Below are 26,634 nucleotides of genomic sequence, written 5' to 3'. Positions count from 1 at the left end.
GAAAATCAAATAAGCATTCAACTTTAAAAGTTAGAAAAACAGAATAGGCTTAAGGAAAGAAGAAGGAAATTAAGATATTAAAAATAATGAAATAATTAATCCAAGAGCTGGTTATAAATAAAGACATATTCTTAGCAAGTCAATTAAGAAGTAGCTAGCACAGAAAATTGGGAATGGGAATGGGAACATATCAGTTTATAGAGAGAAAATAAAAATTTACGAGGACAAGAGCAAAGCCAGCCTAGCCAATGGGGCTGAGGGGGGAACCAAGGGGAAGGAGGAATATGTGGTGTCACTCAGCCATGGCCTTGTTTTGGAAAATGGCTGCCCATCTGTGTTGAATGTTAGCATTTAATTTGGTAACGTCCAGACAGAATCATATTTCAACAAGCTCTGTGCATAATGAGACTACAGGAAGCAAAATTCTCAACATAGAGAACGATCCAATTCTGCTTTGCCGTTTTGGGGAGGGAAACAACAGATACATTTCTTCATGACTGTTCATGGTGCATCATCACATATCACACCACCCTGGATCTGGATGGTTGCCTCACACTAGGCCTGGCTCACAAAGTGTCACTGGTTATTGGAGAGGTGGGAAGGAGCCACAGTCTACCAGGGGAACAACCTGACCCCAAGGTGTGGCACAACAGGTGTGTTAAACCTCTGTAGGTGGTAATGATCAAGGCCTTCCCTCTTCTTTCATGGCCAGGTCAAGCCCCTCCTCCAGCTTGAGCCCTTACTTAAAATCTAACTGGTAAGAATTTACCCTAATGCAAACTATGGACTTTGGGCGATAATGATGTGTTAGTATAGGCTCATCAATTATAACACATGTAACATTCTTGTAGGGGATATTGATAATGGGGAAGGTTAAGCAGGTATGGGGGCAGGAGGCATATGGGAAACCTCTGTAGCTTCTGCTCAGTTTTGCTGTGAACCTACAAATGCTCTAAAAGAAATCTATGCCAAAAATCTAACTATCATTTGCAGCTCTGGCGAGGCGATCACCACCTATTGTCCTTTGGCATTCACTAGCTTTCTCTCCCACTTTCCTTTCTCTCTTTCCCTTCTCTCACGTCAGACCAGTCTGACCACCCTAGAGTCAGGAAGTCAGGACCATAATCTCAGCTCCTCCACCACATACCCCAGCCAGTTGTGGACTTGAAGGCAAATCAGTTCATCAATTTTGACATCTCTTCAATCAGCAATTAAAATGAGGATATTGGTTTGTATAAGTTTTCAAACTATCCTGAGAACACTGAAGGTTCTAAAGAAATGAATCAGTCATTCTATGAGCATTTGATTCCATCTGTTCTATTTGAAAGACTATAATAAGCCATGCTTTTAATATCCCTAACATAAATATGTCTGAGATTACCAATACCTTGTGCTAATTCTTCCTTTCCTGCTGCAGACGAGAACTGCCTAAAACATGTCCTGGGACATGTTTTCTATTTCTGAGCTGGTAAATTTTTTGAGAGTAAAGCCTGTTTGTGTCTGTTCACATGAAAATGTACCATCAAGTCCATCACCAACAAATATGTGTGCTGGGTCCAATAAGACAGCTTGAGAAGCTCAGCTCCAATCAGAGCCAGGTCTTGACATTGCAAATCTAAGTGTTGGGTGTTCTTATATAACTTTATTTATACATACTGTTTCTTTTGGGGGAAGTAGAATAGTTACTGTTAAAAAAGAGAAATGGTCTGCTGGCTGAAGAGAGAGACTTTTAAAAGAAAATATGAGATACTTATGACCAAAGCGATCAAGTTCAAAGTGAAGCATCAAGTCAGACTCAGCCAGTACCAACTGATCCTTCAACTCTTTTTGGCTACAGAACAACAGTGACACAAACAGGAGGAAGGCCACAAAAACTCAAAAGACAAGAAAATACAGTAGCTATTATCTATCTTTGGAACTCACCTCCTAGGACAACAAAATCCATTCAAGTTCTTGATATGCTTTGTAGCAAACCCTGGCAAAATAGCTTTAGAGTCTCTGCCATAGAACATGTATCTAATGAGCCTGAAAATGAGGTTCTTGGCTACATTCAATCTAAAACATACATCATAATGTATTTTTTAAGTTATGTAATATTTAAGTTTGACAGTGCATGTTTAACATTGCCCATGAGGGAAAAACACACGCTCTCTTGTAAAAGCTTATTAAATCTTATACCACAGACCTTGTCATATATGCATTAAGTGAAAAGCCTACTTCAAAAATACAGTGCTGCTGTAGTGGGTAAGGGGAATTAAGGAATCTACTCCTGAAATCATTGTTGCACTATATGCTAAATAACTGGGATGTAAATTTAAAAAATAAAATAAAATAAAAGCATGGTTGTAGCTTATTTAAAGCCATCCTTGTGCATGGCGAAGATAAGCACAAGCTATTAGGAAGGAGGCAATACTTTTCAAATCAAAGTTTTAATGTGTCAAACAAATGAAGACGTCTCTTTAAACATTCCCTTCTCAGAATTCCTCATAATATTTTGAGGAGTAAATCCCAGAATATTAGTTTTTCATTACAAAATTTATTGCCTGTGGGGCACCTGGGTCGCTCGGTCAGTTAAGCATCTGACTTTGGCTCAGGTCATGATCTCATAGTTCATGGATTTGAGCCTCACATCTGTGCTAACAGCTCAGAGCCTGGAGCCTGTTTCAGATTCTGTGTCTCCCTCTCTCTCTGCCTCTCCCCTGCTCATGCTCTGTCTCTCTCTCAAAAATAAACATTAAAAAAATTTTTTTTAAAGTTTATTACCTGTTTAAAGGCAAGGTGCTGGTATAAATATTTCAAATGAAGCAAGAAATTTTTCTGACTTTATTTTTCTGACAAGAAACTTACCAGACACCTCTGAAACCTAACAAGAGTACCCTAGCTTGCATATATTGTTAATATTTTTAATAAATCAAATGAGCTTAATTTGGCAATTTAGTTCACAATATTATCTGTTTACACATCATTCTACATTGACAATGAAAGCATTTGGATTTAACATTCCAAACAGCATGCATTTGACATTTTAAAACTCTGTGTAAATATCTGATAGAAGTAACAGCTAAAGAAAAATTTAATAGCATTGGACATTTTGTAATATTAAAAGCACACTGACAAGAATTTTCTATCAAACACTAAAGATTTAAATTGGGCTGAGTTGCTTGTTCAATCAATTCCATCCAAATTGAACACTTGGAGAAAAAAAATGAATGCTGTTGTTAGATGTTGCCAATGATTCAACTGTGGAAAAAAAGCATCAGCAAATGCTATGTAGAAGGTAGGCTGGTGAGCAAAACCAGGCAGCATCCTAGCAAACATAGAAATCACAGTTTGGTACAAGAAATGGGCATTGACCAGAAATACAGAAACATTGTACATGTACCTGTGATCACTGCTATTTAGCAGAGACACCCATGACAGAAAATCGTATAGTTGAAGGATTTAGCCACCTGGTTAAGCAGGTCTGAGACAGCTTCCCAGTGGCAAAGACATTTGAGCTAACACTACAAGGAAGAATGAGAGCAGGGCTTAGGGGGCGGGGCACAAGTGGTGTTGGGAGACTAGTTAGAGGCCCTGCAGGTGTCCAGATGGGGTGATGGGGATGATGAGGCTTGGAGTTGGGGCATGAGGAGATGGTGAAAAGTACATGGGTTTGGGAATGTTTAGGAGACAAAAAAAAAAAAAAAAAATCAAACAGAACTTTATGGTGACCTGGATGTGCCCTCTGGTTCTCTTTTTATAAGCTTTGGATCAGTTAATGAAACTGAACCTAAGATTTCAAGGTGAACTGTTAAAGTGCCCCTACACTACTCTTGCTATAGGTTTGGGTTCTGTTTTGCTTTGCTTTGTTTCTTATTCCCACACCCCTTTTCCAGACAGTGCCACAAAATACAGAATCAGAGACTGAGCAAGTATATGCTATGGGAAGGTCTTCAGAGTATAGGAAATGGTGCTTACACATAAAGGGGGCTGGTCTCCTCCTGAGGCACAGGGCACATCCCTGCGGCATTTCTAACATCCCAGCACAAAGTGGGGAAATGCGATGTGCCATCCACTGCCACACTATGGCCTTGGAACACACACCCCTCCCACCCCCCCCCCCGGAAGAGCAGCTGTCTGTGCTGACTAGGAAATTGCCTGCCCTCCCTCTTGAGAAAGCACAGCAGATGCTTTTTATATAATGTCCAATTACTCCAAGGAATGTCATCATTTTTATGATTAATCAGTTGCACACATTCAGGGACATATGTGAGATGGGTATTCAAGGACAACAAAAGACCCTGCAGAGAGGAGATAAATTGAGCCCAGCATCTGTGGCCAATATATACAGAAACAAATTAACTGTATATATTGCATAAATACCTCTCTATGTAGATTACTGCCAAAACAAGGACTAATTTAATCTAAATTCATTGTGAAGCAAATCTATTTTTTAAATCTACAGGTTATACAAATGGTGAGGAAAAGTTGTAAATAATAAATATCCCCTTGACAGAACTCAAATAATAATGAGGTAGGGAGCCTGCAACTGTGACGATCACATATAAAATAGCACCCAATAAATAAAAAAGAGTTTCTGTGCTCAAAAGGATTCTTTCAAGAAAGAATCAAATCAAGCAGGAATATTCCAACTTGCTTTGTAAGGCCCAGCTCAAATGTCAGCCCCTTTGTGAAGTTTTCTCTGATCTCTTGAGCAGAATTAATAGGCCTCTCCTCCGAGCCCTTACGACACTTGTCAGCGGGTAGTGGAATTATTTATCATGGGGTGTCTCTCGGGTGGTTCTCTTCGATTTCATTTTCCTAGCGTACAACCCAACTTCCTTCTCATTCTGCGGCTTTGAAGAAAATGCAAACATGAGAAGCATTGACAGTAGAGCTGGCAGCTGCTAACACCAGGAAACTGTCCATGGGGCCAGGCACTAACCCCATGCAATCATTCCTTTCATCCTCACAATGATCCAAATGACAGAAGTCCCACCAAGATGAGCAAACCGAGCAACAGAGGTGAAAAGATGTGTCCTCAGCCACACAGCCAGTAAGTGAGGACAATCAGGATTCTAATTCAGGCAGTCCCACTCTGCCACCCTGCAGACTGGGGTGAGATGGGAAATCACTGGCCTGGAAGTCCAAATACCTGGAGTCAAGGTCTTTATTTGGCAGTTTACTAGCTGTGTCATCCTAGGATACTCACTGAGCACTCTGGCCTCTGAGATTCCCCCTACAACTCCACAGTTCCAGGTTTCATCCACACCCACCTGTAAAACAGCAACCGTCCCCTTAGTGGCTGGGCTTCCCACCAGTAAGCACAGCCTGCAGCTACTGGATTGGCATCTCAGCCAAACATTTTTGCTGAGACAAATGTTTCTGGCTGGATTTACTGGGGCATTCTTTCTTTCCTGGTGTCCTTACCCATCTTGCAGCTTTTAGGCTAAGTGCTGGGAGACAGCAAAGGTTTAGCAGATGGGTTTTCCTTGGCATTGCCTGAGGAGGTGGCAGCCATCTCCTACTGGGCATTACAGCCACCCTCAGACCTCTGGTGAAGCCCAAGTTGTTAAAAAGAGGACCAAGAAGTTCATCTGGTGCCAGTTAGACTGATATATCAAAATTAAGCACAACTGGCGGAAACCCAGAGGCACTGACAATAGAGTGTGCAGAAGATTCAAGGGCCAGATCTTGATGCCCAACATTGGTTATGGGAGCAATAAGAAGATAAAGCACATGCTGCCCAGTGGCTTCCCGAAGTTCCTGGTCCACAACGTCAAGGAGCTTAAAGTGCTGCTGATGTGCAACAAATCTCACTGTGCAGGGATTTCACAACGTCTCCTCCAAGAACCACAAAGCATTGTGGAAAGAGCAGCCCAGCTGGCCATCAGGATCACCAATCCCAATGCCAGGCTGCGCAGAGAAGAAAAGGAACAGACAGACAGCTTATGCGCATGTTGGATTTGTGTTAATAAAACCTAATACTACAAAAAAAAATGTTTAGCAAATGGTTCCTGCACTCCAGAACTAAGAGCTTAACAAGGGATTCGAACAAGGAAACCAAGTCTCAAGATACAATCCAATGCTGTAGGGCACGTGCTCACCCACTATGCCACATAGTCACTCAGGCAAGAGAAACTCATCCTGGCTTCTGCGACATTATTACCCTTCTCCTTATACCTTCTGTACAATATTTTGTGTTCCAGGGACAGTATCTTTGGGTCAGTGACTTGGGAACCCCTTATAATTTTCAGAGTGCCCTTTCTGAAACACCATTCTGTGATAAACAAACGGTTTCCCTTGTACTAGGGGGATAAGAAACTGAAAAAATTTTTTCTGTATAGTATGTCAACTACCAAAATCATATAGGAGCATTTGTTCCTTTCAGCTGCTGCCTTTGGATATGAGGCCAGTGTAACCTGTGTTTTTTTAGAAATGTATAAGAGTGGGACACCTGGAGGACTCAGTTGGTTAAGTGTCTAATTTCAACTCAGGTCATGATCTCATGGTTGGTGGGTGAGAGCCCCGCGTTGGGCTCTGTGCTGACAGCTCAGAGCCCAGACCCTGCTTCGGATTGTGTCTCCCCCTCTCTCTGCCCCTCCTCCACTTGCACTCTGTCTCTCTCTCTCAAAAATAAATAAAAATGTTTTAAAAAATTAAAAAAAAGAAACATATAATGGCATAATGTTTTAAAGGTTTTTAAAAATCTTGACATGTTTTTGCTGAAAGGAAAAACAGGTGTTTTGACATCCCAGGTTGATTACCTGCACCCAGAATGAAGGAAAGACCTTATATACATAGCAGAGAATGGAGAATAGCTCAGTTTCCATGATTGTTTTCCCCAGGCCACTAAGCACTCACTTGCAAAGCACATTCCTATTCTGTTTGATGACCTGATTGCTTTATCCTGTGGGTCCTTTCCTCCTCCTCACCTATCTCCAGAAGTAAGATTAGAAATGTCACGGGGCGCCTGGGGGGCGCAGTCGGTTAAGCGTCCAACTTCAGCCAGGTCACGATCTCACGGTCCGTGAGTTCGAGCCCCGCGTCAGGCTCTGGGCTGATGGCTCAGAGCCTGGAGCCTGTTTCCGATTCTGTGTCTCCCTCTCTCTCTGTCCCTCCCCCGTTCATGCTCTGTCTCTCTCTGTCCCAAAAATAAATAAACGTTAAAAAAAATTAAAAAAAAAAGAAATGTCACATATTTGGGGTGCCTGGGTGGCTCAGTCGGTCAAGCATCTGACTCTTGATTTTGGCTCAGGTCATGATCTTGTGGTCTATGGGTTCAAGCCCTGCATCAGGCTCTGTGCTGAGAGCATGGAACCTGTTTGGGATTCTCTCTCTGCCCCTCTCCTGCTCGCTCTCTCTCTCTCTTAAAATAAATAAACATTTTTTAAAAATGTCACATATTCAGAGATCAAAAGGAAACCTTTTTTGGAATCTGTTTATGTCTCTGGATCTTTCTCTTTGACATTATTGTCTGCTGTATTCTTCAGGCTAAGCTAGGCTATGCTGCACTAATGAGCTTTCCTTCCCCTGGCCTGTGTGCTTTCCCTGATCACACAAAGTAAAAGGGGAGAACCAAAGACAGAATGAGACCCTTTTGGCTCCTTCTCCTAGTAGGCTCTTCTTTGCAGGTCCTACCTGGGAATGGAGGAATGCGTTTTAGATCCACTGGTGATTTGAATATGTGACCACAACAGTGATCATTGAGGACTCTGGCATTGACAAGGCTCTCCTAAGTCACAAGGCAGCATCCGTTGTCTCTGAGAAGGTGGGAGCCTCTCTTTTCACTGCTTTAAATGTTGACCAGAAGAAACAGCGATGCTTCCACAATGCATTCCTAATGTATTACTCTATTACTCTAAACCTGGCAGCTATATATTTAAGGGATTTGGGGTTATAGGGAGGGAAGCTCCAAATACCATTAGAGCACATTAAAGAAGATGAAATTAGCTTAGGAATGTAAGCACATATCAAGTCATTAAATAATTTAAAAGGCACTTAGGGTAGCATTGAGCCATACAAGTATGAGCACTTCAAACTTCTTTGGTTGAACTGAGCTAAAATGTTTGGTAGGATTAAACTTGGAGGCTGGTGCAAAAACCCTGGAACTCTACAGAAAACATTCTATCATGTGGACACATTTTTTTAACAAGGGTGATCTCTTGGTCACTAATGCCATAGGAAATTGTGTATGTGGCAGTCATGGCCAGCTGCCTAGACAATATCACCTCCCTTTCTTCCTTCCTAACAGAATCTCAATTTTGTCCAACATACAATGTGTCCAACAAAAAACCTGTGTTTCTGGGGCACCTGAGTGGCTCAGTCAGTAGGTGGCCGACTCTTGGTTTCGGCTCAGGTCAGGATCTCATGGTTCATGAGTTCAAGCCCCACATCAGGCTCTGAGCTGCCAGTGTGGAGCCTATTTGGCATTCATTCTCTCTCTCTCTCTCTCTCTCTCTCTCTCCCCCCCCCTTCCCCACTCTCTTTCTCTCTCAAAAATAAACTTTATTAAAAAAACCCAAAATCTACATTTCTCAGCATTCCCTGAAGCTAGAAGCAACCATATGATACAGTCCTAGTCAATAACGTGCAAGTATCAATCTGCTGGGAATTTTTTGGAAGCTCTAATTTCCTGATAGAAATGCTACTCCTTCTCCCTCACCACTTCCTCCTCCTCTCTGAATAGAAGGTAGTTGAGAGATAAGAAATGGAGTATCTGGTTTGCAAACTTTCAAGAGAAAGAATCCCACTGAATACATCAGAGCAGAGAGATAGAAGGAGCCCAGTCTACTGGTGCCATAATGAGCTACTGTGTAAATCCCAGACTCTGACTTTGGAACTTTCTAGGTAAGGGAATAAATCCCTATTGGACTAAGCTACTGTGGTTGGGTTTCTGTTTCATGAAGTGGAGGCAACCCTTAATCAATATAGACACACAGACAGAAGTGTTTCCTGTCCAATATCACTTTGAAATTGGAAGGATAAACACAGGTGCTTGTTACAGGACCTTTCTCAACATTTTCTGTCCTAGGTACCTGATGATGCTTCAAGAGGGGGTAGAATACAGGGTCCTCAAATTCTCTTGACCATGGAAACTTTTATTTCATGTTACATTTCTTGAGAATAGTGTTTTACCAGATATACATTGGAAAGCAGTATTTCAGGTGCATTTCTCTCTCTCTCCTGAACTAAGAAAAAAACATGCCTTTCTAGAGCAATACAAATATAAATTCTTAGAAAAAGTTAAAACATTGTAACTTTGCATACTGGGTTGAATAGTTATCTCTCTGAAATTCATGTCTCCCTGGAAACTGTGAATGTGACCTTATTTAGCAATAGGGTATTTGTAGAAAATTAAGAATAATTCATAGTGGATTAGGATGGGCCCTAAATCCAACGATGGGTGACTTTATAAGGAGAGGGAGATTTGGGTATAAAGAAACACAGAGGACACACAGGCACAGAGGAGAAGCCTATGTGATGATGGGGGCAGAGATTGGAGTCATGTGGCTGCAAGCCAAGGATACCAAAGACTGCTGCTAACCACCAGAAGTCAGGAACAGGCAAGGGAGGATTCTTCCTTTATAGCCTCCAGAAGGAGCACGGCGCAATGGAAACCTTGATTCCAGACGTCTACCCTCCAGAACTATGAACAAATACATCTACAGTTGTAAGCCATCCAGTTTGTAGTACTTTGTTAAGGCAGCCCTAGGGAACTAATATGCTTTGTGATGCTGTAATTGTAATAAAGTTTAAATCATTGTAAATTTGTGCCTGTGTCCAGGATGAGGATGAAGCGTCAACATGGCTGGAGGCCTGGCTCGGCCCCACCCGTCTCCTTTACCATATTCAAGATTCTTACAAGGAACTTACATTCTTCCTGGCTTTTTCCCTTGAAACCAAATAGGATCTTGAAAACTGTAACATTAAAAAAGGGAGAAGCTGACATTTAGAAAGAAAGGTCCTGGACAGCCACCGCAGTACCCTAAGCTCCACAGAGGCAGCACTGGGGCAAGTGAGAGCCAGACGGGTACTGGGCGGCTCTGCCACATTGAGGAAAATAATTAAACATGGGCAAAGGAGATCCTAAGAAGCCCAGAGGCAAAATGTCATCATATGCAAACTTGCAGAGAGGAGCACAGGAAGAATCACCTAGATGCTTCAGTCAGCTCAGAATTTTCTAAGGAGTGCTCAGAGAGGTGGAGGCCCATGTGCTCAAAAGAAAGGAAAATGTGAAGACCTGGTAAAGGCAGACAAAGCCCGTTATAAAAGAGTAAATGAAAACTTACATCCCCCTCTAAAGAAGAAACAAAAAAGAAGTTCAAGGATCCCAATGCACCTAAGAAGCCTCCTTCGGCCTTTTTCTTGTTTGGTTCTGAGTATCACCCAAAAACCAAAGGAGAATATCCTGGCCTATCCGTTGGTGATGCCGCAAAGAAACTGGAGAGGTGTGGAATAACGCTGCCGCAGAGAACATGCATCCTTATGAAAAGAAGGCTGCTAAGCTGAAGGAAAAATATAAAAAGACTATTGCTGCCTACTGAGCCAAAGGAAAGCCTGACACAGCAAAAAAGGGAGTCGTCAGGGCTGAAAAAAAGCAAGAAAAAGATGGAAGACAAGGAAGATAAGAGAGGAAGATGAAGAAGATGAACAAGTTCATCCTGGCGTAGTTTTTTGTTCTGGTCTATAAAACATTTAACCCCTCCCCCTTCCTGTACACAGCTCACTCCTTTTAAAGAAAAAAACTGGAATGTAAGACTGTGTAATATTTGTTTTTAAACTGTACAGGGTCTTTTTTTTTTTTTTTTTTTGTATAGTTAACACACTACCGAATGTGTCTTCAGGTAGACCTATCCTGGTGGTATCTTCAATAGCCACTAACTTTGCCTGGTCGGTATGGGGGTTGTAAACTGGCATGGAAATTTAAAGCAGGTTCCTGTTGGTGCATAGCATTAATTAGTTATATATGGCGATGGTAGTCTGATGCAGTTTATACAAAATAATTGTTGTTCTTGGGGCGCCTGAGTGGCTCAGTTGGTTAAGTGTCTGACATCAGCTCAGGTCATGATCTCATGGTTCATGGGTTCCATCCCTGCATTGGGCTCTATGCTAACAGGTCAGAACCTGGAGCCTGCTTCAGATTCTGTGTCTCCTTCTGTCTCTGCCCTCCCCTGTTCTCTCTTTATCTCTCAAAAATAAATAAACATTAAAAAACTGTTGTATTAACTGAGTACCACTCTGTAATTGCAAAAAAAAAAAAAAAAAGTTGTAGCTATTTTGTTGACATTCTGAATGCTTCTAATACAATTTTTTTTTTTTTGAAGGGAGGGAGGACGGATGGACAGAAAATCCTGAAGAACAACTTTTCAGCAACCCTGGATTTGCCAGTAATTATGGCCTCACCTTGGGTCAGAGTCTTGTCTTCTCTCGGTTTCATCTGTGTGCTCTCTAGAACTCCAGGGGTGGACTGGAGGGTCTGCCTGGCTCCTTCTGCTTTGACATGCCAGAATTCCAGTGGGAGCATTTCTCATATATAGGAACATCTGATGCATGTTTCTCAGAAATAAAGAATTGCAGCCCCTTGCTAATGGTTGGGGCTCCTTTTAGAGCTTTCCTGAGTTCATTTATATGCAAGAATATTACTTCCTAGGATATTATAACTGAGCAAGAGAAAAGACTGAAGTGTTATGCTTGGTGTAATGTTTGCCTTGGCATATTGGACGTTCTTAGAGAGGACTGGTTCTCTAGAGAAAGGCGTAATACTAATTACCAGGATAATGATGACTGTGTATCTCCTTTTCCCACCCTCAAGAGAAACTCACACTTATAAAGCTAACTAAATTGGGGCACCTCAGTAGCTCAGTCAGTTAAGCACCCAACTCTTGACTTCAGCTCAGGTCATGATCTCACGGTGCATAAGTTCAAGCTCCACGTTGGTCTCTGCACTGACAGTATGAGGCCTGCTTGGGATTCTCTCTCCTCGTCTCTCTCTGACCCTCCCCTGCTCTCTCCCTCTCAAATAAACTTTTAAAAAATGATAAAAAAAATAAAGCTAAGTAAATTACTCCCATTACAAAAGATGTTTGTATTTTACCAACAAGTTTACTAAGAATTTCCTTTAACATTAACAGTGTAGCAAAGAGCTCAACCTACTCTCCAGTCTAAACAACCCCACATCCTTGAGACTTTCTTCATATGCACTACTTTCCATCTATAAGACCATGGTCTAGCAGACCATGTAGGCTGCTTTTTCCTGAACCCCAGCTACTTGTCATCATAGGTTGTAAGGGTGAAAAACAACACAGCGCAATACTCTTGAAACTGACCAACACAGAGTAAGTTTAGGAAAGGAATACATCTTGGAGCCCGAAGGTTGTGTTGTCAATGTATCCTATAGGTTACCAGAAATTCAGGGGTGAAAATAAAGAATCCCTGCTTTGCACAAGGATGCACAAGACACAATGTCTTTGTAAGGTGCATCACAATATTATAATTGTCAGACACTAATATTTTTAGCATTTTAAATGCATATAGCCCTTCCCAAAAATGGTTTGAGAATGCAAAAGAGACTATAAATTCTGTAAGATGCACAGAATTGGACGTTGACTTATGGACATTTGCAATATAATTTGTGCTTAGCAAGGACACCAAAACCTTAAAATAACATCTCCATAATTCTCTAAGTATATCAATAGCCCTACTGACAACCATATTTACAACAAAGGAGAAAAATAAACCAAAAGAGTAAATTGGGTTTTTAAACTGTTCATCTATGTAGCATTACCTAGAAATAAGTTTTCCTCATCTAAATAATGAGATTAATAATACTTGACCTTATACAATTGTTGCGATTAGAGTTTTAATAATAAATACAAAAACACAGCACTGTCTTAGCCCAAGCTGCCATAACAAAATACTATAGGCTGGGTAACTTATAAACAACAGAAATTTATTTCTCACAGTTCTGGAGGCCGGGCAGTCCAAGATCAAGCCACTAGCAGATTTGGTGTCTGGTGAGAGCCTGCTTTCCAGTTTATAGACCACTGTCTTCTCACTGTCCTCACATAGCAGAAGGGGCAAGGGAGATCTCTGAGGTCTCTTTTATTTATTTATTTTTTAAATGTTCATTTTTGAGGGGCGCCTGGGTGGCGCAGTCGGTTAAGCGTCCGACTTCAGCCAGGTCACGATCTCGCAGTCCGTGAGTTCGAGCCCCGCGTCAGGCTCTGGGCCGATGGCTCGGAGCCTGGAGCCTGTTTCCGATTCTGTGTCTCCCTCTCTCTCTGCCCCTCCCCCGTTCATGCTCTGTCTCTCTCTGTCCCAAAAATAAATAAAAAACGTTGAAAAAAAATATTTAAAAAAAAATAAATGTTCATTTTTGAGAGAGAGAGAGAGAGAGAGAGAGAGAGAATGAACGAGTAGGGGAGGGGCAGAGAGAGAGGGAGACACAGAATCTGAAGCAGGCTCCAGGTTCCATGCTGTCAGCAAAGAGCCCAAAGCGGGGCCTGAACCCACGAATCATGAGATCATGACCGAGCCAAAGTCAGATGCTTAACCAAATGAGCCACCCAGGCACCCCTCTGAGATCTCTTTTATAATGTCATTAATCTCATTATTGCAGAGCCCTCATGACTTAATCATCTCCAAAGGCGCCACCTCCAAATACCATTGTATTAGGGATTAGATTTCAATGTATGAATTCTGGAAAGGCATTAACATTCAGTCTATAACAAATCATTAACACAGCCTGATATGTAGAAAGTGCTCAATAAATTTTAGCTACTACTATTATGATGGAGCCCAGTGAAAGATTTGGGATATGTTTTAGAAAATTAAGCCAATTGAATTTGCTGATAGATTGGATGGGAAAGTGAAGAAAATAGAGAAACCAAGAAAAATTCCAAGATTTTTGGTATGAACAACTGGGAGGATAATGTAATACAGAAAAAAGTGGATTTGAGGAAAGAAATTAAGACTCTGCTAGGGTTGTTAGGCTTGATCTGAGTTACCTGTAAGACGTCCATGTAGAAACGTCAAGGAGGCAGTTGGGAATACAAGTCTGTAGCCTCACTGCTCAGCACCATTCAAAATAAGATCCCAAGACCAGCAGCCTCAGCATCACCCAGGAACTTGTTGGAAATACAGAATCTTAAGCCCTACCTCAGATCATTGGAATCAGAGTGTGCATTTTAACAAGATTCCCAAGTGATCTGTATGCACAATAAAGACTAAGTAGCACTAAGCTAGAGTTCTCAGAAAAAAGAGACCAGATGTAGCTTTAGACCAGAACCTAAAGCTAAGGCCTGGAAAAGCTCCCCTGGGGGAAGCGAGAATAGGGGGCCCAGGGTAGAGTCATGGGACTCTCCCACATTCAGAGGTCTAGTAGAGGTAAATGGAACTCCACAGAGGAAGAAAGAGAAACATCCAGTGAGGCAAGGGAAAACCAGGAGAGTGAAGGGTACCAGAAAGCCAGACAACAAAATGTTTCAAGAAGAGGTCCACTGTGTTGACAGCTGCTGATAGGTCAGTAAGATAAGAATAGAGAAGAGACCATTAGACTTGGCAATAAGGAGGTCACTAATGACCTTGACAAGAGCAGCCTCAGTAGCAGAGAGGGGACAAAAGCCCATGTGTAGACAGTGGGGAAGAGAAAGTGAGGCAGTGAGCAAGGCAGTTCTTGCAAGGAGTTTTGCTGAGAACATAAAAGAGAGAAATGGGGTAGTAGCAGGGGTACTTAGGGTAGGAGATACTAGAGCATGCCTGAATGTCAATGGGGATGTTGAAAGGCGGGGCGGGGGGGGGGGGCGGGTAGGGAGGAGCTGACAATGCAGAAATAAGAATGACCAATTGCTGGAGTGGTGGTTTTGAGAAGGTACGAGGAAAGGGGGCCCAGATCCCAGAGAAAGGATGGTGCCTAATAAAAGCAGGACCACTCAGCTCATTGCTTCTGTCTTTCAATGAAATTGGAGGCACCTAGCAAGATGTATGGGAGTGGGAGGAGAGGATATTTTTTTTTAAAAGAGGAGTGAAATACTCATTTTGGAGAGTGGGAAAGTGAATGTCTCAGGATTACCACGTAGTACAGAGTACTTTTTTGAGATTTTTGGCCAGGCATTGAAGAAAACCCACACTTTCCTATAACATGCTTCATTCCCCGCCCCCCTCAAATGTCCTCTTCTAATGTGTAAGCATGAATTATGAAAAAGTACATCTTCTCCGTCAATCCTTATTTTTCCTGTGGCAGTTTATTATGTTAAAGGTCACCATCAGCAGAGCAAGCTTAGACAAAGGAGTCATCTCAGAGCCACAGGAAGATGGTGATATGGAAGGACAGAAGGCTTCTGTCCCCTCCATGAGATGCATGGCTGGGGGTAATGCAGGAATTAATGACATGAAAACACAAGATGTTTCAAGAAAGGAAGTTTTCCTTCTCTTCTCACAATGCCCCAAGAACTACTAGGAGATCTCTCATGAGACTAGCACTTTCATAAACAACACCATATACTGTTAATTGCCTTTAATTGAGTTTTGAACAAGCCCAAAGTCACTAATGCCTCCTTGGTTACCTTCCTTCCTCCTTGGAAGCCAAGCTCATTGAACAATCCCATAATTCTTTGCAGGATTCCCTAATCCAGCTACATGAAGCCCATTTCTGTGATCCAAAAATAAAAAATCCAAAGGCTCACTCTCCTCTGAGCTCACTGTTCTCTCACAGCACACATCCCACATACTCAGGGCCTTGGCACAGTGTAGATAGCCTCTGTACAACCTACGGCCACTTCCATCTACTTGGAAGCCCACGGCTCCCAACTGGACAGACTTCCCATCAGCCCCCTTGTGCCTATCCTCCATCACTCTTTCTTGGTCATTCCCCTCACTCACGGATGACTTCATCATCTTCCCCTGGGTCACTAGGCCTTCTGATTCCTGATGACTTCAACATTCACTCCCATGCGGTGATACACCCAACACCCAGCCTCACATTTCCTTGGCCTCTCATGCCAGCCATGTCTCCTTCTACCCCAGTCTCAGTCATCTACTCCCATGGTTATATACCCTAGATCTTGCTGCCACCAATAAGTGCACCATTTCCAACATCTGGATTTTACATCCTCCTCCTTGACCATCTCCTTCTAGCCCATCTACTCTGATTCTCCAACGTCTCTGTGAACTTCTGCTCATTTTTTCACTATCGAGCCTCAAACTCCACTCTTCACATCCTTATCTTGCTTACATTAACTAGCTCCACTAGGTAATAATCCCCTTGCAAAATACCTCAAATTCCTCTTTTCCATTCTCCTCCGCTGTTCTCACCTCAAAGAGCCCTACCTTTGGTCAAATGCTACAAGGCCTTGCTTCCAGTATACATCTGAATAGTTGACCTTTGCACACAGCTGTGCAAACTAGACTTATTTCAAAACTCTCTCTACACCCTTTCAAATTATTTCTAAATATTACCAAACAGCCTGCCCTTCCTTGGTGTAGACTCTTCAAGGAGATTGTTTCCTACTTTCTCACCTCTCCTCAAATACCCACATTGGCCTCTTCTCTCTTACTAGAGTGTAATCTCCTAGTTCACAGAGGCATGCCCAGCACTTGGAACAGTAGATGGACATAGAGGGTGTTAAGTAAACACTTGTCAACTGACTAATTGATACTCATAGTCAAACCATAATAAATTTACCTACTACTGTGATAAATTATTCATTGTTGCTAATATACCTCAATCACATTAAACATTTTTATTGCTATAAAATGTACATAGCATAAAATTTATTATCTCAACCATTTAAAAATTTTTTCTTGAACATTTATTCCTTTTTTGAGAGACAGAGAGAGACAGTGTGAGTTGGGGAATGACAGAGACAGAGGGAGACACAGAATTTAAAGCAGGCTCCAAGCTCTGAGCTGTTAGCACAGAGCCCGACACGGGGCTTGAACTCACAAACTGTGAGATCATGACTTGAGCTGAAGTCAGACGCTTAACCCACTGAGCCACCCAGGTGCCCCAACCATCTTAATCATTTTTAAGTGTACCATCCATTCATAATGTTGTGTAACCATCACATCTCTAGATCTCTTTTCATCTTGTAAAACTGGAACTCTATACCCATTAAACATTAAGGCATTAGAAAATTTCCCCCACCCCAGACCCTGGCTACCACCATGTTACTTTGTTTCTATGATTTTGACTACTCTAAGTACCTCATATAAGTGAAATCATAGTGTATTTGTCTTCCTGCGACTGGCTTATTTCATTTAGTGATATCCTCAAGGTTCATCCTTATTACAGTATATGTCAGAATTTATATATATATATATATATATATATATATATATATATATATATATATATATACATATATATACACACACACACACACACACACACGTTTTCCTTGTCCATTCATCCATTTATGGCCACTTGAGTTGCTTCTGTGTTTTAGCTATTGTGAAAATGCTGCTATGAACATGGGTATACAAATATCTCTTTGAGTCCCTATATCAATCAAATTTAAATACATTTTCTTGGGGCGCCTGGGTGGCTCAGTCGGTTGGGTGTCCAACTTCGGCTCAGGTCATGATCTCGCGGTGAGTTCGAGCCCCGCGTCGGGCTCTGTACTGACAGCTCAGAGCCTGGAGCCTGTTTCAGATTCTGTGTCTCCCTCTCTCTCTGACCTTCCCCCATTCATGCTCTGTCTCTCTCTCTGTCTCAAAAATGAATAAACATTAAAAAAAAATTTAAATACATTTTCTTGAACGTTTATGTAACTCTCCTTTCCCTTCTGCCCAAAAATTAACAGAAGGGGTGATCCGGGCCAAACATCTATTTTAAAGAAATATTTACTGAACTAAATGTATAAAGACCAGTACTTGGATTAAAAAAAAAAAAAAGGATCAATATTATAGCTGTTTTCCTCCTTTCCTCCATCACTTCCTAAGGGGGTAGTTTCTCATAATGTAAACCACAAAATCTTCCAGGGAAGAGCTCAAGAAGCAGCCTGGGTAGGAGGGAAGGATGAGATACCCTAGCTCCTGACTTCACCCCCTCCAGCCCTTCCATATTACCTTCCTCTTAGGCAACTCTCCCTACATCCCCCCATATGGCTCCTCTCCACCCCCATTATGCTTCTGCTCCCCCTTTGAGACTAAAGAAATATCCCTTCCCCTGTTTGTTAGAATGGCAGAAACTTGCAGACATTTAAAAGACAAGAAACAACCAAAAAGATACTGTGGCATTCAAGCACATGAAAAGATGCTCGGAGTCATTGACATTAGGGAAATGCAAATTAACACCACAATGAGATACTACCCATATCTATCATAATAGCTAGAATTTAAAAAAACAAACTAGCAATACCAAGTTTAGAGCAACTAGAACTCATACATTGCTGGTGGGGATGCAAAATGGGGTACATTTTAGAACCAGTTTGGCAGTTTCTTATAAAGTTAAGAATACACTTACCATACTACGATGGAATCCCACTCCTAGGTACTTATTTACCCGAAAGAATGGAAATACACAAAAATCCGTAAGGCAATATGTACAGTGGCTTTATTCATAATCATCAAAAACTGGAAACAACCCAAATGTCTTTTAACGGGTAGATAGCTAAAGAAACTGGTATAGCCATCCAAAGAAATATTACGCAGCAATCAAAAGAAATAAACTGTTAATATTTGTAACAACATGGATTAATCTCAAAAAGATTATACAAAGTGAAAGAAGTTGGACACAAAAGACTACACTGCATGATCCCATTTATTGGACATTCTGGATAAGGCAAAACCAGATGGGTGGTTATCAAGGGCCATGGGTGGATGGCGGAGATTTACTACAAAGGGGCACATGGGAAATTTATTCTATCTTGATTGTGGTGGTTGTTACATGAATGTCTATATTTGTCAAAATTCATAGAACAATACATCTAAGAATAGTGGATTGTACTATATGATGCTTATTATAGCTCAATAAGCTTGACTTTAAAAAGCACAGCAAATAAATTAAAAAGTCACCTTCTTTTGCATAATACAGGGGACACAAAAGTAAATTATGTAAATTATACTAGCAACACAAACAGCATCAGAACAAATCATTTTTACAGAACTGGTTTCTGATCCTACAGAAGCAGCACTCTAGCCTTGAAAAAGCCCATATTTATATACTACCTTGCCTCGTACTCCTGTCAGGGTACCATCTGGGAGTTGGGCAGTCATTCATCTCACCCCTCCTTGAACAGGGCAAAAGGACCTCACCCCAAATCCACAACCACCTGGGCCCTCTTATTGGCAGAAACAAAATGACTCATCCTGAAAGAGCCCACCCTTGCTGCCTCATCCACGTACCTCAGCCATACCACCTTACAGGCACAGAAGCAAAAATACCAGTAAACTGTGGAATGACATACCATGGTAATTACAAAACGAGACTGGAGACCTTCTTTCTCAAACTCTAACTCTGAAAGACTATTTTAGCAGGTAAAAGATAACGGAGAACCTCAAATAGGGGAGACACCAAGATAGTTATAGATCAGCATGTAGACTTGCTCCGCAAATAGAAACGCTGCTTTCTTGGCTTTGCTCCTCATTTCCCAACAGACTTGACCTTTCTGGGGATGCACCCACCCATCCACAAAATCCTGATGAACCCGACTCAGCAATGGAAACAAGGCTCCTTTGCATAAATAAGCTAGAGATCTGCTTTATAACATTGTCTACTTAATTAAGTATTGCTTCCTGGATGTCCCAGTTGCAGAATCTATGGATTTTTATCCCATTATTATAAATTAATAGATTTGTCCTTTAACAATACTCTCTAGCTATTTTCATTTTGTATTTGAAGTTAACTAATGTTTAACATCATGGTTAAGATGAAAGTCTCCAATCTTAATAAAACAGCAAAGAGTATAAAACAGTAGAAATTTTTAATTATGGAAAAATTTGAAAATATGCAAAATTAGAGAGCATTCTATATAATGAACTCCAAGTACCCATCACCTAGCTTCAGAGTAGATTACAATTTTCCTGAGTGTCTGGGCCATGCCTCTTGTTCCAGTGTGATTATTAACAGCACCTCCGTTCACTCTAAAAAGTGCCAGTTTAGATAACAGATTATACCCAACCTCAACAATTAGCAATTTGTAGTCCATCCCAATCCACTCATCTCCCAATAAAAAAGATTTTGAGATAAATCATAGATGGTGTTATCATTTGATCCATAAATATAATAGACTTTGAAAAGCAGATTTTAATTCTTTGACATCCTTAATCTTGATAGATATTCAGTATAACAAGTACAGGCTTCAAACAGTTGGCAACAGTTTTCACAGCTTGTAACTTTAACAGTTAAGATATATAAAGCAGGAGCCCCCAAACTGTGTTCTGTCTCAATGATCATTGCTAAGGCTGAAAAATGAAGCAATAATCTCCAAATTCAATGGAAACATAGAGGCAACTGAAACTTCTTGTCCATCATAACTCCAGATTTACTTTCTGAACAAAGAATCTTTGGTACCCACAAATCCTTCCTTCTCAACCAGGTTTAAAAAAAAAGCTAGCAGTCCCTTTCCCTGGAGGATGCACACTGTTAGTGAGTTCACTAACTTTCTGTATCTAAATCGAGTACTGGCAACTCTGACATATGATCTCCCTAGCACCTGGGCAATAACTACAACCCAGGGTCCCTAGAGAAGCTTCTGTCTTCTCTTAGCCCTCATTTTATCCCGAGCTCTTTTAGACTATTAGCCAAACCCTTCTAATTTGCCATTTGCCCTTTTCTGAATAGAAACAACTGAGCTTGTTAGAACTGTACATAAGCTAAGAGTCATTCATTTTAGAGTGGAGTAGAAGGCTGTTTCCGTATTTCTGCACTATTCTAGATGTGAGAAGATACTGGAATTGAGCTGATATGTACTGCACACATTTGAAGTCGTTTTCACAACAAAGAAGAGCAAACTTCACTAGAGTTTGAATTTAAATCATGTCATTGCCACTAGTTTATTCTATTGCTACCATGCATGGCTTGATGAAAACTAATGACCGTGGCTTCTAATTCAAGATGGCAGGCCTAATCCCACCTATCCCTATATTCCTCTCTCTCTCCTAAGTCTCCAGTTAAATTGATCATAAGGGAAGAAAAATGATGAAGTAAAAGCAGGTGGTTATCAGAGGAGAGATTTCAACAACTTTCTGGAGGACAAAAAGCAGATGGAGAACTGGTGACTAATGTTTGAAGCAAAAGAAGCCTCAGCCCAAATTTCAGGCAGAGGATGCTGGAGCCAAGGAAGCAGATGATCTGTGGCAGAGCCTTGAAGGTGTCCTATACTCTGATATGGCAGGCATGATAAAGGGCAGGAAGAAAAAAGAGACTGAATAAAGGGGTGCAAACTGCACATCTCCGTGGAGCAGCAGGCCCCCCCACCAGCCGCTTCTCCTGTGTTCAGTCACAGGACACGGCCCTGGCCAAGCGCTCAGCTATAGATCCCTCTGTATCTCAGAGGGATCTGGAGGGGTCTTACAGAAACTGCACCCTACAGGGGGTGAAACAGGGCAGCTGTGGTGGTGATGGTGTCCCCAGGGTCACTCTGTGTTTGCCACCTAGGGGCCCAAAGGATGGAATATCCCCTGAAAAGGATAGGAAATCCTAGCATATTACTTATTGTGCGGTGAACAATATCAACCCAGTTAATGAACAGTTTAAAAGTTTTCAGCTTTTAGAATCACCATAATTATAGACAAATCATAGACAGCAACTATGGCCATGGAACAGAATGAATATTTTATCAACTTTGATAATGCAAAAGTAAAGGGAAGCTAGAGGGAAGGAGGAAGCAAGGCAAGAAGAGGCAGTGGTAAGAGCCTTATGTTATACACAGTAGAGAGTCAAATGACCTAGTCAATAGTCCATGGAATGAAAAATCAGATTTTAATAAATGCATTGTCTGGAGCAGCAGGGATGACGAGAGAAAGACAGTGAGGAGATGTAGGCATGATGTAAATAAATTACATCCTTGACTTTCATTGCAGAAGATCACTAGATGATGATTGAAGTTGATAAATTCAGAAACAGCAGTGTATGCATATTATTTTGAGATACAGAGGGAACTACAGCAGAATGGGAAACACTGCTAAAAGCAGTTTGCCGTTATGTAGATAAGGATTTGGGGTGGGGCAGGGATTGTTGCTTTCTGTTAGAAGCCCTTCAGTCCTGTCTGATTTATTAACTATGCATATGCATTGCCTTAAAAACAGTTTAAAAGGCGGGGGGAAGGAGAAGAAGAAAGAAAACTAACAGTACGACTTATGGAAACGCAAGAAAGGAAGTCTCATGCACAGCACAGCACGAACAAGCATGGAATGGGTTAAGCTGCATAACTATGGTAACAGATGTAGCTAATTTGGGACACAAATGAGGGTGTTGGAAAGATCTAAGAGAAATGTGGTGCTAAGAGGGAAGACGAATAAATTCTAAATAAAGGACTGTTGAGATAATCTGTATGGATGCTCTGCCATCTGACACAGTAGAGGAAGAAAGAACTGTACATGCCCTCACTTTTCGAGTATCTTTTCACCATAAATTTTTAAAATCAAAAGTCAAGAGATTCTTATATGGACTCCATGCTGAGTAAAGAAAGCAAACATAACGAAATTCATAATAAAATATGGGCTGAAAATCATGTCCCTTGTTAAGTGAAATTCTGTCTTCATAAAGTCCCTTTGCATTTCAAAGTTAAATAACTTCACTTGCTCTTCGAGAAAAACAGTTTATAAATGACATTCAAATGCACACATATTGACCTTCCCTTCAATACAATGATTTACAATGGAGTATATGCAGTTAAGTAACCCTTTCAAAATTCCACAGAAAATAATCAAAGGAATAGAAAAATAGGAAGAAATCTGCATCACTTCTGGTTACTGGGAAGGCTGCCATCCATGTGGCAGAACCTGTGAAGAAACGGCATCTTTGCAATATCAACTCTTCCCATCCAGAAACATGACATTCAATTTCTGAAATAGTGGTGGCTCATATGTTCTGTGAAAACATCCACTTCATCAAGATTTTCACGTTAGGATATAATAATGCATAGTGTTATGATTTCAAATCTTCTCTGCTTTGTTCCATATATCATTTCTAGTATTGTTTTTATCTTAATCAGGCTTGCTAGAAGTTTGTCTATTTGGTTGGCTTTCTGAAAGAAGCAACTTGCCAGATACAAAGTGGGGGGGCATGTAAGGTGGAGGAAAGAGGATGAGAAAGATGTGGAAGCTGGTGGGGAGCTGTGGAGAAGGCGTATGTCCAGAAAGATGCTTGGTCAGCCTACCTAGGAGGTGGAGTATGAAGGAAGAAGATGTAAAGCAGATCTAAGCAAGGAGTTTGGGCTTTATCCTGAAAGTAATGTTGAGATTTGCTTTGTTTCAGCAAGATCACTGTGGATTGATGGAGTTCAAGTTGGATGTAGGGAAGACAAATGGGAGGCTCTGGAGTAACCCAAAGTTCTACCCAGGAGCAGTGTGGCTGATAAAACACAAACCCAAGCAAACTAGCCCAGGCAAGATGGAAGGCAACCTCATCAACATCGGAACCAAAATCTAGCTGGGCCTCGTGGAAGCTGCTAGAACTGGAATTGCTGTGGCCATCTCAGGAAAACCAAGTGGCTTCTTCTCTAAATCGGCACGGGAAGTAGGGGGATGACCTATCACTATCATTGCATCATGTCTGTTTTGGTTTGTTGTTGTTTTGGGTTTGGCTTCTCTTTTTTTTTTTTTTTTTCTTTTTTGGCCTCCTCACCCTGACTCCCTCTCTTATTTGGCCTAATATGGCCACCAGCTCTGAGATCCCAAGTCCTCACAGGTCCACACCTGGTTCAATCAGCTGTCTGCATGTGTTGGGGGGAGTGCATGGGGTAGAGGATGTCAAATGATCCTTAGTGCTGTCACTCATAAAAGCCAGAGGCATTTGCTACTTGGCTCGGTAAGTTTTTTTCATCCACTTCAAGGCTTGGCTCAGGGAAGACCATTCCAGATATCATATGGAGCACTGATATTTATTCTCTGGCAACCACATCCTAAATTCCCTAGCCTCTGGGTCTCACCCAGGTTGCTTGTGGGGTGACATCCAAGTACATTAGAGATATTTACTGCTGGGCCAGATGACATTTATTTATGTACTTATTTAACTTTATTTTCAGCTGTACCTGTTGGGGTGATTAGAACTGATATGGCTTGAAGCTGGCTATGTTAAAACCCCACTTTATCGGAGGCTCCCTCAGCACAAATCAAGATTGGGGGGGGCCAGATACCCAAAGTGGAAGGTGCTGATAAAGTTCTTAGAGTCTTTTAATACCCCCACGATCTCCCAGACCACACCATAGCCCACTCAGGTTTGGTGCTTTGAGCCTGAGTATTATTCTAGGATTCAGCTGAGAGAACATTCCTTTTTCTGGGGAGTGCCCCTTATTGAATCATGGGCTGGTTGACGTTGGCTGGCACCATCTCTGCCATATCTTCTGGAGAGTCCTTGAAGAATCTGGGCCCACTGTTTGTTATCTCCCTCTTCTCTACAACTAAAATAGATCTGTCTTCCTTTGCTTGGCATGTCCTGGTTTTAGCACTAAATGTCCCCCATCCCAGGAAAGCCATCAGGGCCCTAAGTAATACTGCATCAAATATAACCTGTGTGTAACATAATACAATATAAATGCATATGTCTATGATATGTATACATCAAAAGGAAAGCTATCAAAAACACAATTATAGTAGGAGACGGACATATTTCTTGTAATCTTTGACAGATCACTTAGGTACAAAGAAAAATAAAAATAGACTTGAATATAATCAATAAACTTGTTTTAATCTATACAATCCAACATTGTAGTGCGCAGAGAATAGACATTCTTTTCACCTCATTCAATAACATTGGCAAACCTCTCACATGTAGTTTATCATGGAAGATAGGCCTGGATGAATCTTTGCTGGAAGCTTGCCATTCCATAGGTGCTTTTTGAGTTTGGGGGACTTTGCTGTTGTTGTTGTTGTTGTTGTTGTTGTTGAAAACAGAGGCAGTTTTTGGTATTACTGTCTTAAAATTATTTCAGGCTAAAACTATGGCAGTCAAGGTATATAGAGTCAAATATTAGGGCTGCAATCTCTCTTCTAGAGAGTGAAAATTCTATTCCAAGAATCTTGGGTGTGTCCTTGCACACAGTGCAAAATGCTTAAACTAAACAATTATCTCTTTTGAAGAGAAAAATTTCCATGGACCCAGGGTTGACCTACATCACTTTTATTAAATATGTGCACACATAAAGACCAGTTCTAAACACCTAGGCATTAATAGCTAGTTATATAACTAAAATACCAAAGCCAATTTACAAGCACATGTAATTATCAAACTTTAAAATGTCAAATTAATAAAATTATACAACAGATAATATTGTTTTGCTAAGATTAAAACACGATTTGGGGCTTAACAGAAAGATCTAGTCTTAGGCCCAGTTACTACATGTTACCACTATCTGAATCCTGGCTTCAACAATACCAATGCAGACAACTCCTAAAGCATGTGTGCAAAACAATATTGATAACCTCAAAAATGTGTTTGCTACTTTAAGATAATCAGGTATCATAATTTAAAATTCTGCTAAAAACCACCCACCTAAGTGGGTGCCATTTCATACTAATAAAGATAATAATAATTGCTAACATTTATTGAACTTTACTGAAGACTTTACCAGTCTTTCACACATAATAGCTCTAATCCTTGTGATATCACTATGAAATCAATACCACATCTTTATCTCCATATTATCAAAAGAAGAAACTGAGAAACAGAGAGGTTGAGTTATTTGCCCAGGTTTCACAGCTAGTAAGTAGAAAAGCGAATTAGATGTCAGTCTGGCTCCACCCAATCATTATGCCTAGTTACCTGTCTCATTGTTTTGGACATAAGGTAGTTATCACAGGTCACTAAATCTGTATTGCATACAGATCTAACCCAATTATTGCTGAAATCAGCAACAGCAACTCTGTCATTGTGTTTTCACTACAACACCTGCTGCTAATAAATGGCTACAGCCCAGTCCATATGAGGGCGGAACCAGCATGAGAGCATCATTCCTTGCCAATATAGCACTGGTCCCAGGAGTTGTTCCTTTGAGTTTGACAAGCCTGTGCCCTGTGTGGGCTCACCCTTCTCTCCATGTGCCTCTAATTAAAATCCTCGCTGCCTCATGACCTGAGCTACCAGGCCTGCCCCTGGTTCACATGGGAAGATGCAGAGGCAAACGCAGGCCCCACCATGGGTTTTGGGGTTGCCATCAAGATAATCCAGAACACATTTTTATTGTTAAGATTATCACTGAAGAGGCAACTGGGTGGCTTAGTCGGTTAAGCGTCCGACTTTGGCTCAGTTCATGATCTCATTGTTCGTGAGTTCGAGCCCCGTGTCAGGCCCTGTGCTGACAGCTCAGAGTCTGAAGCCTGCTTCAGATTCTGTGTGTCTCTCTCTCTGCCTTCCTCTGCTCATGCTCTGTCTCTCTCTCTTAAATTATATAATAAACATTACAAAAATATTATCACTGAAGTAAAACTGCTAATTTTAGAAAAGACACAGATCCCTCAAAATGTATATATTCTCAGAACCCCAGGGGTCTG

At 41.2% G+C, this 26,634-nt stretch overlaps 1 protein-coding gene and 2 pseudogenes across 1 annotated transcript in view; 2 read left to right on the top strand and 1 right to left on the bottom strand.

Moving 5' to 3' along the window:
* Positions 1-26,634, bottom strand: part of FIGLA (folliculogenesis specific bHLH transcription factor) — a 78,865-nt gene that overhangs the window by 26,585 nt on the left and 25,646 nt on the right. The gene's annotated exons all lie outside the window — the stretch shown is intronic.
* On the top strand, positions 4,983-5,964 carry LOC131486132 (large ribosomal subunit protein eL32-like; annotated as a pseudogene).
* Positions 10,053-10,672, top strand: LOC131486131 (high mobility group protein B1-like; annotated as a pseudogene).

This window comes from Neofelis nebulosa, chromosome 9 (assembly GCF_028018385.1).
Source record: "Neofelis nebulosa isolate mNeoNeb1 chromosome 9, mNeoNeb1.pri, whole genome shotgun sequence".
Classification (NCBI taxonomy): Eukaryota; Metazoa; Chordata; class Mammalia; order Carnivora; family Felidae; genus Neofelis; species Neofelis nebulosa.
This window is presented reverse-complemented; position numbering and strand designations above follow the sequence as displayed.